Genomic DNA, 14,545 nt, shown 5'->3' on the forward strand with positions numbered 1-14,545 from the left:
CTCCGAAGTTGACAAGTCTAATTTATCTAGTTTTGAAGATACCTAGGGTAGGCTTAAATAAAAATCCTAACTTTGAACATCAGACGCTGGGGAAATTCAGATCCACATCTGCACTTCATGTCTGTCCTTCATTGTTATAATGGATTATAAATACCCTAGATATAAGAGTTCAATCCCGCTCTAAACTTTGTGGCTCTTCTACACTATCTGTGCTTTGTGTAGACACATACGTGTTGTGTCATACAAAAGAACAATTTGAAGCATTTACAGACAAAGGATTTTTTTATTATTCAAGAGCCCACTGATTAGAATCTCCGCTCTGATTTTGTTGATTTCCCATGTAACTATAATGCATATTCTTTATAATTAGAACAAGATGAAAAAAACTGGGATATTTTAAAAAACACAAGTTTGAAATGTTACATAGTTCAGCAGCTTTGCAATGTGATTAAATACAATTGCTGGAGAGACAAGGTGCCAAACATACTTAAAAGTAACTGATGGATCATGGCAGAACCCAGGTACTTGACAGCTAAAATCAAAGTGGTGGAGGAGTTCTATTTTTCTATTATATGCAGCACTACATGAAGGAAACCTTGATTTCAGCAGCACTTTAGAGTCAGTTTCTTTGGCAAGGGTGAAAGAATTTGGTGGCAGGTTTTAATGAAGCATAAGGCTGTTCCAAAGCAGTAACCCGTCTGACTGTCTCCTGAGTTCTGCGTATAGAGACCTAGGAGCTGTAGAATTCTGAGAACCTGCGCTTCTCATGTTTCACAGCTTCCTTGCCAATAAATCATTCATTGGCCATGCCACTTATTTAGCCATTTCAGCAGAACAGCATGCACAGTGCTGCAGGAGTAGGAAAACAAGGACATCAAAATGCAACACTGAATGCATCTTGTTATGGGCGGTTCTGTTAAAATGTTTAACGAGAGTAAAAATAGCTTCATTCAAACTGGAACACAGGGCTTTGCCTTTGCCTTCTAGGCACAATTGAGCCCTTTGCTATACTTGTATTGTCTCTCCACTGCTAGGTCAGGCTCTACATCACTGCTCTAAATTGCATGGCTGTAAATAGACTTTCCAGTTGAACCTGTATCTGCAGCACTAGCAAGGAAACAGCTGAGTGCCTCCTAGGGTGAACCAGCAGAGGCGGAGGCAGGCAGACTCACTGAAACTGCAGGGGCTGGGTGAACTCAAAGATCCAGAGGTTTGGCTAGGCTAACATAAGACTTTGGGATGCCTATCTGCATGTACGTGTTCCTACAGCCGCTACTTGTCTTCTCATATTTTTTTTTGAGACTTTTTGTAAAAGAGCCAGGATTAGGATTCCTTCCTTCTGTTAAGAACCACATGTAAAGAATCTAGAACACGATCATGTTAATTGGTCCTACAAAACCCAGGAACAATGCTGAATATTCTTGAGCGCCATCTACTGGCACTTTATTAGTTTTGTACATATTTACGGCATGTCTGCTTCACAGAGCTCTTTCCTCACAACTCAAGACTCCAAACAGTTTCCAAGTCTGCATCCCTATTACTCCTCCATAGCTGCTTGGTTCTTAAACCCATGAAGTGACCTCTTTCTTCTTCACTGCACCCATCAGGCTCCCTCTGAACTTCCCAGATATTTCATTTCCCTCCCAACTCCACAACTCTCCTTCTCCCACACATCAATCTTTAGACAGAAGCTCTGTCCCAGATTTCATGTGTGACCTCAGGCAAACTACTCACATGAGTTCTTCAGCTGTAAAATGTGGATAATCATCCCTCCCTTCTCTCACCCTTTGCGAGATATACTTAGATTGTAATTTCATTGGGGCAGAAGCTACTAGAGTTATGCACATAGTGTATGTTTAAATTCATTGGCAATTCCAAAAGTAAAAAGTTATATTGGTTGAACAAAAAAAAGGAATAGTCTGAAATTCAGTGATTTGAAAAGTCATTTTGGGTTGAACTACATTTCAACTAAAATAAAAAATGTTTTGTTTAAATTTGAGCATTTTTAAAAGGTTTTGAATTGTTTTGTAATAAAAAACTGAAGGGAATTTCAAAACAGCAATTTGAACCCAAACACGGAAAATATTGAAACAAAAAGGTGGTCTGAATTTTGTTTGATTGAAACAATATGGACCAACTGATGTGTACTTGCACGACATTCTGATGTTGCCAAATCTACATTTTTGGCTGAGAAATGTTTTGCCTGAAAAATTTCACCCAGCTCTAGGACCTGTACCTTACTATGCACATGCACAAAGTCTAGCAGAATGGGGCTCTGACACTGAGTAGGGCCCATGTCAGCAGGGCTGCCCAGAGGATTCAGGGGGCCTGGAGCAAAGCAATTTCAGGGGCCCCTTCCATAAAAAAAAGTTGCAATATTATAGATTATATTATATTCTTGTGGGGGCCCTTGTGGGGCCCAGGGCAAATTGCCCCATTTGCCCCCCTCCCACCCCGGGCAGCCCTGCATGTCAGTTTTATTTGAAACGGTTTATCTGTGTGTCAGTCTAGGTACTTAAACAGCTTACATCACCATAGTATCCACAGGTCTCCCAAGTACTTAGAGAAATTCTCTTTCTAAATTGCAGGCAAAATAGCTTGATTAATTTGTATGTGCTTGGTTTGCTTGTCTGTTTAGGTTCTTCTCTGTATATACAGAACTTTCTGATGAGAAATTAGAACAGAGAAATGAGTGTTGCAGTTAGTTCTGAAAGTGACATGGCCTAAGCTCATTCTTAGCTCTTGTGGAAGTTAATTGCACAGGCTAGGTTCAGATAGTGTGAAAGTTCTTTTGCTTAAGGGGTGGGGGAGGAATCAATGAAGATGAATTACGTTTCCCATGTCATTGCCAAACTGACCAAAAATCACATTTCACCTCTGTCATCTGCAGAGATGGGAGATCAAATTAAATACGGTAAATCATGGAAAGTATGCAATGTTCCTATCCACAGAAGGGCCAGTGTGAGATTAACATGATGGCGCTTCATGCTGCCACTTGCTACTCGAGAGAAAAAAATCAGCTCTCTCCTTTCTTGATTAACTGATGAGCCATTTATATTTCATTGCCTGCAATTTTGTTCTGAATTGAAACATTACATCCATGTGAGACTGAACTACGTACATCTCCATCTGCTGGTAGCAGCTAAAACTGCATTTCCTCAAACAAAGCATTTTCTGCACTAGAGTTTGTCAGAATATAATTAAATAATCCCCCATTTATATCAACAAATTTAGAGAATGCAAAGGTTGCATATTGATTACCCACACTGAATATACTAGATGTGCTTACAGATGTTTATTTTCTATTTATTGATCTATCTAGATCCTGTCAGGCACCCATCATTGTTATATTTTAATAATTCCTTGTCTATCACAATCTCTCATTCTTTCCCAGGGGTAGGTTTGACCAGTTCATTGTGGTGGGGGTTCTGTTTCTGTGTGTGGAGAATTACCGTGGGACAGCTTAGTTGAAGAGTTCAATTTTGCATTGAGTGAGACAGGAGTATTTGGTGACCAAACATTAGTAGTGGGTCCCAGCTGCTCCCCTTCTCTTACCTTCCAGGAAAGGAAACAGTCAGAATCACCTATGATGGCCCTTATTGCTGTTACTGCTTCATGACCGCCACTTATATGAATAACAACCTAACTAGTAATCAGAACTATGATGCATGTGCAGCGTAGTTGAATTAGTTACTTTGAAAATTTTAACTACACTCCCTAACTTTGAGCGTGACTAATCTAGGGTTGAGCCAGTTTGTACCTAGCCCTAGTTCAGCTGTGCAAGTCAAGAGAGGAGGAAAGCATAAGGAACCAGGCAAGATAGTACTCCCAGCTCCCCATCCTATCCCTCCCACCCCCAAGCCATAAATCACCACAATGATGTCCCATGTATACTACAAACTAGATCATTAGCCATATAAAAGCTTTGGATGCATCCCCGTGTCTTTAGTTTTATTACAGAGGGGATCTTATTGTCTCTTGTCTGTATTTTGATCACAAGGCTGTATCTTATACAGAACTTCACTTCTTTAGACTATGTTTACTTGCTGCTGATCACTGCCAGAGCTACATTAGGTACCTCAAAAAGAGACCAGACTGATATTCTGTAAAAATGCTTATAAACCCACTTCTGTCTTGCTGCCTGTATAAGATTATGTCAAGAGATTCATTTACAGATAGTTTAGATGAACTATAGAAATTTACAAGACGGGCTGAGTTTTGCCTAAAGCCATATCTTAGAATTATGATTTGATGTAGTCAATGCCACATTTATCAATTTTCCAGAAGATCTTTGATGGTGTGAATCATTCTTTATTGGGCAGTAAACTTTAGTGCTTTGGTTTTAAGCACATCTTCCAGGTCTGTGTCAATATATTTGGGGCTGGAGCAAAAAAGAGTCATTTTTCCAGTAGTTCTGGGCCTCCACAAGTTTGTAGTACTCTGCAGATATTGCTGGCTTGGTTGCTTGATTTTCAGAAATACTTTATCTTTCATTGAGCCTTTTCTGTCTCTGCTGCTGAAATGCAGATGGCCTCTCCAGATTAAGGGGAAAAAAAGGCTCATTTATTTCTCTAATAAATTGAATGTTGGGAATCCTGTCTCAAGAGATCATCAGTAATAGTACAGGGAGCCTTTAGTTAACTGGTAAGTCTTAATCTGTAGCATGAGTCTGTCACTCATCACTCAACACTAGAAGTCATTACTGTCAAACAGCTGTTTAGAGATCTATGAAAGGAGTTAACTATTTCAGAGCCTTTCCTAATGGAGAGATGCCTACATCCCCAAAATTAGTATTATACTTGACACTAATTGGCACCCATTTAGCATCTCAGTTGTGAGAACCAAGAATGAATGGAAATGAAGATTAAAAACCTCTCACTCAAATCACGATCTCTTCATACCAGCACTGAAGCCAATGGATACTCGGGGGAAGATGGCCATCTTATTGCCTGTATAGTAGCTGTAGATAAAAGGAAGATTTCACTTCACTTTCTTTTTGGGTGCCATTGAAGAACTCTCAAGGCCTAAATGATGAGTTAAAGTCATTTTCTGATACGAAAAGTTTTCTAGATTTGAAAGCTGAAGCCCAAGCCTTGGGAGCCTGTGGGTAGGGCCAGTGGAGGGGAAATTGAAACAAAATGTTGTGTTTTGGTTTTAGGTTGGAAGAAAAAAAAAATTCAGTATCAGCCCAGTTGTAATCACAGGTGTAATGGAGCCAGAACAGCATTTTGGCACTTTTGCCATTGCTCCCAAAATGGCATCCTCTGCACAGCATGACCTCACATTTGCATGGGAGGTCATATTGGCAGGGGTGTTCCACAACCCATTCAGGACTACACCTCTACCTCTAGTCAGGAAACAACACTGGGATACAGATTTTAGCCAGGGGGAAGCCAGAAACAGAGGCTGGCCAGCTGTGCTGACTGGAGAATATGCAGCCATCTAGGCCCAAAGAAATGGGCCAATGAACCTGACTATAAGCTCCCTCATCCTTGGCACACACAGAGGGGAAGGAAGTTCTGATTTGGGTCAAGTGGACAAAATTGTCACAGCTCAGCCTCCGGGAAACAGGTCTCTGGAGAACACAGCTAAAACCCATTGTGGAAAATCATTGATAAGTTTATTTTCTATGAGCCATAATTCAGGCAATTGAAGGGCATTCCAAGGAAAAAGAATAAGTTTGTGTTGCCACAGAATTTGGCCCTGTTGTGCCAGAGAGTGTAGAAGGTCCTGACAGATGCTGAGTGGTGAGGATCACATCATTTGCCATGCAGAGTTTTTAAATCTACCACTCTGCTTAGAAGAAACGGGCAACAAATGATCCCAGAGAAATAATGATCTGTGTGTCCTCTCTTGACTCTATAGCAACAGCTTAGCATCACAATACTGTTACCAGAACAGTGTCATCATCAGTCAAGGCTGCAGACGCTGACTACAGCCAGCTATGGTGACAATGAGTGAAATAAAAAGATAGTAAAGAAGCTATATTAACTATAGCTCTGATAAAGACAAGGAAAGTTATGTTCTTTTCTATATGCAAACATAAGAAGTAGTGGATATATATACATATATATACACACACACTTTTCAAATACAGCGTCTTCCCCCAAATATTTTTTTGACTTCAGACCAGCTGGACTAAAATCTGTAAACAGAAGAAAGTTATGTGAAAATCACCATGCAATATTGTCATGTTTTTCTATCAAATGTTTCAATGAAATTTTTATGACTGTTTTCAAGCTTCTAAAAGAGCATTCCTAATAATGATGGATTAACCCTAAAGACTCACAGATCAAGGCCAGTTTGAATAATTTCCCCAAATTACATATGTTCATCCAAACCTCTGAAATCTGCATAATGTAACTGAAAAACTGCTAAAACTGGCTCCCTTATGAGATTTCTGACTCAAGCAGAAAGTACTGCAGTATGCTTTTTCATGGTATTTTGGTACTTAGAGTTCAAGGCCTAATCAGAACCAAACTGTCCAGAGGGAGGCAAACAATGAATAAATGTACTGCAGAAGTAACATTTCCAAGAGATTTGGTTCTAGCAAGGACTATTCAAATGGCTCAGGAAACAAGGCCTGCATATATTTGTTTGAATTCCAAAGAATTGTTTAGGTCAGCCATATTAATTCCCTTTTTCACATACTATCCAGATATTTTTTTTTTTAACTACACACACACACAAATGGGGTTTTGTTGCACATAAGGTTGTGTAACTACTTTTTGTACAAACAGCCATAGTGAACAAGCCATTTGAACAAGCCTATTTGTATGTAATAGGCTCTATTACTTGTCATTCACACATCAGCACTGATGATTTTCCCCATTTGAAAAGTTTCAATCTAATTTAAATCAATCTAGCCATTCATTCAATCATAGGGCAGAAATGATACCGTGGAATCTGTTGACCAATTCTTCACCACAAATAGTGAATAGTCAAACCACACAGTTCATGAAAACCCATAGACTGAGAATATTTGTCAAATATTGATCAATAATAAAAAAGCATGTGCAGAAGTCAGGATTGTTTGCAAATAATTCACCAGCAGGAAAAAGAGCGTCTATTCACAAAAAATAGTTCAGCCATCATTAATTCTTAAATTACATACCTAACCCCAAATTTAGGGCTTCTCTACTCAGGAAAGCTAATCCAAATCATTACAGTGGATTAGTTAAACCACATTAAAGCCATGTGGATGTTTTTACCCATAATTAAAACATCCTTAATTTGGTTTAGCTTAATTCATTTCTAAAGTGCATTTGAATAAGAACAGCCACTCAGGGTTTTAATGTAGTTTAACTAATCCACTGTAAATTCCACACTTCTAGTTAATTTGGATTAATTTTCCTCAGTATCCCTGTGTAGACAAGCCTCCAGACTTCATTGTGGGCTTTGTCTGTGGGAAGACTTTGGGACAATGCTCACAGAATTTAACTGGACAGCAACACTTAAATTGCATATTTATAGAGGGATAAGTTGCATCCCATATAACTGAGGTTGCATAAGGTGCAATTTGGTGTAAAAGGGTTGACTCACCATTGGCGCACCCTCACATGACTGGGCATGGCATAAGCAGGATTTCTTCCTCTACTGTCCTTTTCTGGTGGTCACTCCAGTTTCATGGTAGTCTGCCTCTTCTTGCAACCTGGCTCTCCAGCTTGGGCTTCCTGTTACTCTGAAAAAGGATGGAACTAAAATATGCCCAACAACTAGAAGTCCAATTCCTTATATTGGATCTTCAGCTCTAAATTCTGGGTCCCATTGTCCTCACACACTTTTCTCAGGGTTTTCAGTCACCCTCATCCTCTTCTCAGGAGCCTCACACCACTTTCCCAGTAGCACGTAGAGGAATCCAGGGCCATCCTCTACACTGGGTTCCAATTCCTGGGATGCACACCCAAGGTCTGCTCTGTCAGACACCTTGCCATTCCCTCCTACCATTAGCCTTTCTTCAGTCCCCTCCTGGGTTGTTTTGTAACAAGCAACACCTTCCAGGGCTTCTCCCCAGAGGTCTAGTTCCTACCCTTGTCACAGTCAACCCTAAAAAGCTAGCTCCCCTGTTGTACCTTGCAGGCTTTCTTCTCACCCTGAAGGATACTTCCTATTCCCCACAGCTCTCTCCACTGTCTACCACCAAGAGCGAGATTGCAGAATTCTTCCTTGTCTCCCTACATCCCCTCACACTTCAGCCCAAACACCCCTTAGGCTTTGCTGTCACTACTTCTTGGGCTTCATTATCTCTCACTTCCTCCTAGCTCAGGACAACCGACTGCTGGCCCCATGCTGCATTTCCCCCAACCTTTCTCTCTTTTAGCTTAAAGCCCTCTGGCTCTGGCCTCACAGGCTTCTCTCTACCTTTAGCCCAAAAGAGGAATCTTCCAGCTACCTCTCACCTGGATCACTCTGCCCGCTACTCCTTCCTTTCTGAAGATCCAGCTCCTCCCCCATCTGGGCTTGATGACCACTTATACCTGACAACCCCAGGTGCCACCTAGTGACCTAATTGGGCTCAGGCTCCTGTTAGCTATAGTTAACCAGTGTGGAGTTTATAGACCCATTATAGTTGGGTAGAATCTTTGTTACATTTAAGCATCTATCATGCAGCTAGTGGGTCTTAGAGCTAAATGAATATATACATGACTGGTTCCCCAAAAAATCTGGCCAAGTGAATGGTTTGATCATTTACAGGGCTGAAGCCTTCAAGTCTGCAAAACTTCAAGCAAGAATTCAAGCTGGCTTTTTAGAATCCATAGTCACGTGCCAGAGACCAAGCCCTGGGTCCTGCTTGACAATATGAAAGCAAAACTTCAGTTTGGATTTTTTTGGATATCTGCAAAGAATTAGGCCAAGAGTTGCTTTCTTCCTCTAGATTTCTTGCCAAAAACTGGGGCAAGCTGGCTTCAGACTGCAAATTGCTGAAGTTATGTGGATTTAACCAAGTACTATATCTGCTGCTACCGATCCACAAGATTTTAGGGGCCTAAGCAATTGTTTGTCTTGTGTTTTAAGGTGCCCCAGATTTTTTTGGGAACCAGTCACGTATATGTTCATTTAGCAAATTATCCTTCATTCACTATTGCAATCCCTAAACATTGTCATTTGTCAGGCCTCAAAATCATGAGATTAACTCAGAAATCATAAGATTAAAAAGAATATTAGGTCTTTATTTTTTACTTTTTTGATTTTTGAGACTTAGGTGACTTTTCCCTCATATCCATGGGGCTAGAAATGTACTTAAAAAAAGAAACCTCCAGAAGCTGGGGCTTTAAGAAAAAAAAACACAAAATAGTGAGAAACTTATAGGAGTGGGCAACGTGTTTGTACTGTTATCTAGGACTAGATTGCCACAGCCCCTACTTGATCACGCAGAGAAGCTAGCAAGTGGAGTGGGGGGAGAGGGGAGGCTTAGCCCTGCTCATATTGCAGCTCTGGCTATTGGGACAGAAGAGTATAGACTGTTTGCTTGATAATTTCTTCAGTGAGGATATAGGAGACTTGGAGCCTTAGAGTCCTGGTTTCACTGTCCATGACTCACTGGCCAAAGTAGCTGTCTAGAAAGCAGCTCCACAGAAAGCATGAATGAGAGAGAAGTCATTATCCCCATGCACCCTTGCAAGTGGGGAGAAGCAGAGGAATTGTGTCTCTGAGGTTCAGTTTGTTCTCTGGGCTGCTCCTGTGACTGTGCAGTTACATGGCACCCTCTCCTTAGGGCAGATTGTAACTTTACAGTTTAACCCCTTCTGCACATTTAAAAGCAAAATGTTATTGTTGCCCCTTTTTGACTGGAGCAGCTAGGCAAAGTTTGGGGCCTTGTGGATGTTCCAGTTGGAGGTAGAAATTGACGGAATCTGGTATTTTCTTTGGTGCAAATTTGTTTATTTACAGGGAATGTGCAGATTCCTGAATACAGAAGAAGATAAAAGGAGCAATTTCTTGGTTTATAGCTCTCAAGCCTCTTTAGCCAATAGATCCAAAATTTCTCTCTAGCTTTTCCCACTATGGTTAGAGGCTTCTGCTTGGCTTTCTTGCCTCTTCCTCTCTCTCTTCTCTTGCCTGTTCTCAGGGTGTGGCTACACTTGCAGCTGTAGAGTGCTTTAAGTAAAACCAGCCTTCGTAGAGCGCACTAGGGGAAGCGCTCCAGTCTGTCCACACAGAGCTGAAAGTGCACTGGCGTGGCCACATTTGTAGCACTTGCAGCGGCACTGGGAGCGGCGCATTATGGGCAGCTATCCCAGCATTCAAGAGGCTGCAATGTGCTTTTCAAAAGGGGGGCGGGTGGGGTGGAGTGTGACAAGGAGCGTGGGGGAGAGAAAGTGGGTTTTTGGGGTGCTGAGAGTGTGTCAGCACGCTGTCTTGTAAGTTCAGACCTCCCTCCCTCCCCCACCTCTCTCTCACTCACTAAAGCAAACAGAAGTTGTAGCCCACACGCCAAACAGAGCCGCCTGCCTCTATCTCACTCACTCAAAGGCAAACAGTAACTGTTTGTTTTTTTTCTTGGACCAGATAAGCAGCCCATCTCAGAACCCAAGCTTTGAAAGGGCACTTCCGCCTCCCGAGTTCACAACAAAGACAAGAGAGACCACTTCAGTCAAGAGGATTATGGGACTCTTCCGGAGGTCAATCAGTGCGTAATAACGTTACTCCTCGTTTACACTGGAGCTGCAGCGATTCACCCAATACGCAACAGCTGTTAATCCTCTCAGGGAGGTGGAGTACCAGGAGCGCTCTAGCCAGGGAGTCAGAGCGCTCTCCGTGCCTTACCAGTGTGGACAGGGAGTAAGGTAGAGCGCTCTGGGAGGCTTTATTGTGCTATAACTCTCAAGTGTAGCCAAGGTCTCAGTTTCTTTGTGATCTCTTCCCTCCAAATAATACTCAGGGTATGGCTACACTTGCAAGTGTACAGCGCTGTCGTGGGAGCGCTCCCGCGGTAGCGCTTTGAAGTGTGAGTGTGGTCGCGGCGCCAGCGCTGGGAGAGAGCTCTCCCAGCGCTGCACGTACTCCACCTCCCTGTGGGGATTAGCTTACAGCGCTGGGAGCTGCTCTCCCAGCGCTGGGGCATTGTTTACACTGGTGCTTTACAGCGCTGTAACTTGCTGCACTCAGGGGGGTGTTTTGTCACACCCCTGAGCGAGAAAGTTGCAGCGCTGTAAAGCGCCAGTGTAACCAAGGCCTCAGTCAAAAACACCTGGATAGGTTCACACACACACACACCACTTTTGTCTCAGGTGTGAATTTATGCTTACTGTAATGTTAATTGAAGGGTAAGTTCACACCTGTCAGTCTCAATGGGTTTTGATTAAATCATAACAAGGTTCCAGCTGGCTCATAAGATTATGTTGATAATCCATCACAGGAGGAACAGTGTAGTGTCTTTTAGAACTTTGTTGTGAAAACATTAAGAAGCCATTTATCTGTACTGTAGTTAGAGCCTGCCAACTAAGTGCATCTTATACATTGAAAAATAAATCAAAAGCATTCTATGATCTGAGAGAGGCTGTGTACAAGTGACAGGAAAAAATAACATTGTTTATTTTGTAGAGGGAAGGTTACAGCATGTTTAACTTGAAAATGCTGCTTACTGACAAAAATGATGTTTTCAAATTTACTAAGGAACTAAATATTCTCTCTAAACACAGTCATTCATTTGTGTAGTCTTATTATCTCTTCTGTGGATTATTCTGGTTGGCAAATGGATACCAAATGAGCCAAATTAAAGCCAGTGGTGTTGTTACACCAGAGGTGGATTTGGCCCATTAAAACAAAAACAGGCTGGGACTCTTTCCTGGCCTGGGATCACCCTCCCCCAGTTCAAAGTCTTTATCCTCCAGATGTGTTTTGTGGTGTTGAGTTGTGGGTGGAGTGAGGGCAAGTGATGTCACTTCCCCTCTTTTATACTTTCTTTAGCTTGCTGTAATGATCTTTGCTGTGAGATGGGTTAGTCTGCCCCCATGGCATACATTCCTCCTCTGAGAAATCTCTAGGATAGTGGATTTTTTTTCTTGATGAGTACTGATGAGCCATTAACGCTGTCTAGCTACTCCATTGTTGTACCTGAAAGGCTGGTTGTGGGTGTTCCCCACCTCATCACATATTTCAGTAACAATTATACAGCAATACTTTATGAACCTCACATAATGATAGCACATACAATCCAACAGACTATTAATGTTCAACAGATCAAGACTTTTAAAATGATACCTGACAAGGCATACTTTTGTACAAAATGTATCATAATTGTATGACAGTGGTGAATATGGAGGTTTCAGGGTACTGCTTTGAGGTACAGAGTGTCACAACCTCATATAAGCTAAGGTCAGCCACACCTGGCAATACATTCAAGGATTTTATGGAAGACACTCACGAAGATGACAACCTTGACAGACATGCAACTTCAAGAGGCTCTAAGTAACACTGGTGTCACCGTGTATCTAATGGACACAAAGGAAGTGAAGGGGACTACTTTGAAGTATGTGGACAATTAAGTGAGTCAAATGGACTCATGATTAAAGGTAATTGTATTGTAACTCTAAATGAAATGAGAGGAGAAATCCTTAACCTCATCTAGGAAGGACATCAAAGATTAACTAAGTGCTGTGAACTGGCCAACCAGTCAGTGTGGTGGCCGAGCATCAGCAAGGACATAAAACAATAAAGAATCACCTGTGAACATTGCAGAGCTAACAGACTAACATAACACAAAGAACTTTTAACAACACGTTTACCAGACAGAACTAGGAATAGACTAATTGCAGATTTCTGTGAATCCAGAAGACATCTACCTGGTCACAGTAGACTATTTTTCCAGGTATATAGAAATAAATGTATTTGAAAGTCATGACATACCATAGTATTGAGAAACTGAAGTGCACTTTTGCTCACTTCAGTATTCAAGAACAAATTCAAACTCAAAATTCACTGCAGCAGAATTAAGTCATTCCAAACAAAATAGGATTTTGATCAGATTACTAGCAACCTACGAGTGGTGGAGAGGCCAAGAAAGAGCTGAACAGACAGCCAAGAAAATCTTACAGCAGGAAGATCCATTCCTTGCTCTTCTGAGTTAGAGAGCAACACCAAAGTCAGCTGCTGGTGGATGATAACTCAGAACTACTGTTCCAACTTTGAGACAGAACCAAACTCCAAAATGGTAAGACATGAAGAGAATAGCCAAAAATCAGATAAAATGACAAAAAGCTTATGAATATTTTTACAATAGATAATTAAAGAACTGCTGGCTCTAGAATCTTTGTGTGCATGTCAAAATTGATGGGAGATGGCCAACTCCAGCTGTTGTAAAGGAGAAGAACTCATTGCCCAGATCATATATGTGATCAAGACTATAGTGGAGAGTTCAACACAAGCCATCAACATCTTGAGTTTGTTCCTCAGAAAGATCAAGCAGAATAAAATATACAGATGGCAATGCAGAACAAGAAGCCAACCCCAGCCAGTCATTGCAACTAACAGACACCAGATGACCAAGTTGTTACACATTTGGGTTGGGTAATTAGAAAACCAGTACAATTCACAGAGACTTGCAGGCTGATACACAAAGATAGCGTGATACTGTACATTTTGTAAATGATAGTAATGTAGCACTTAAAATGGGAATCCTAAACTGTATTTTGCTGCTCAGCCACTAAGGGACGTTGTGTGTAAAATACCTTATTAAAGCTAACATCAGCCATATCTGGCAGTACATTAAAGGATCTTAGGAGAAGACATCTTTGGTGTATCTGATAAGGAAGCTCTGTAGTCAGTCCATATCTGACTGCTAATAGCAGTCCTGCAATCTACTATGTGCATGGTGAATATGACACTGTAACTTTATTTCCTAGAATGTAGAATACAGAAGAACCCCAAAATGGAGAAAAAACAGACTGCACCCAAAGACAGCAAAGCACAATACACCTCACCTTACTTTAAGAGAGCTCTTTCCTGACTGAGGCCTTGGCTACACTTGAGAGTTACAGCGCTGGTGGTGGCTTTACAGCGCTGTAACTCACTCCCCGTCCACACTGGCAAGGCACATACAGTGCTGTATCTCCCTGGCTACAGCGCTGCATGTACTCCACCTCGACAAGAGGAATAAAGAGTATAGCACTGCTGCTGCAGCGCTGGGGTACCAGTGTAAACAGGGAATAATCTTACTACGCTGTAACTGACCTCCGGAACCTTCCCATAATGCTTTTAAGTAAAGATAACTCTCTTTGTTTTGTTGTGATGCCTCTGTTTGTTTTGTTGTGAACTCCAGGCTCTCGAAGCTGCTTATCTAAAAAAAAAAACACCACAGCTCCTGTTTGCTGTGAATGAGCTCCCTTTGGAACGCTCACAGCTAGTGCTTGCTTGAGGAGAGAAGCAGCACGGCGTGCGGGGTGTGTGTGTCTGTTTCGGGGAGGCTGCTTATCTGGTGCTTTCAGTGAGTGAGAGAGGGGTGGTAGAGGGGGTCGGAACTTGCAGCTGCTGACAGAGTATCGGCTCCAAAAATCCACTCTCTCTCTCCCCCACACTCCCTGTCACACTCCACCCCCCGCCCTTT

At 41.8% G+C, this 14,545-nt stretch overlaps 1 long non-coding RNA gene across 1 annotated transcript; it reads right to left on the reverse strand.

Annotated features, from left to right (window-relative positions):
* Window positions 1–3,891: 3,891 nt before the first annotated feature.
* LOC123372207 lies at window positions 3,892–8,475 on the reverse strand. Its single transcript, XR_006580169.1, has 3 exons — window positions 8,393–8,475; window positions 7,543–7,681; window positions 3,892–6,145 (listed from the first exon to the last, which is right to left on the reverse strand). It is a non-coding gene; the product is annotated as an uncharacterized LOC123372207 (long non-coding RNA).
* Window positions 8,476–14,545: the final 6,070 nt, after the last annotated feature.

Source organism: Mauremys mutica, chromosome 6 (genome assembly GCF_020497125.1).
Source record: "Mauremys mutica isolate MM-2020 ecotype Southern chromosome 6, ASM2049712v1, whole genome shotgun sequence".
NCBI classification, from domain to species: Eukaryota; Metazoa; Chordata; order Testudines; family Geoemydidae; genus Mauremys; species Mauremys mutica.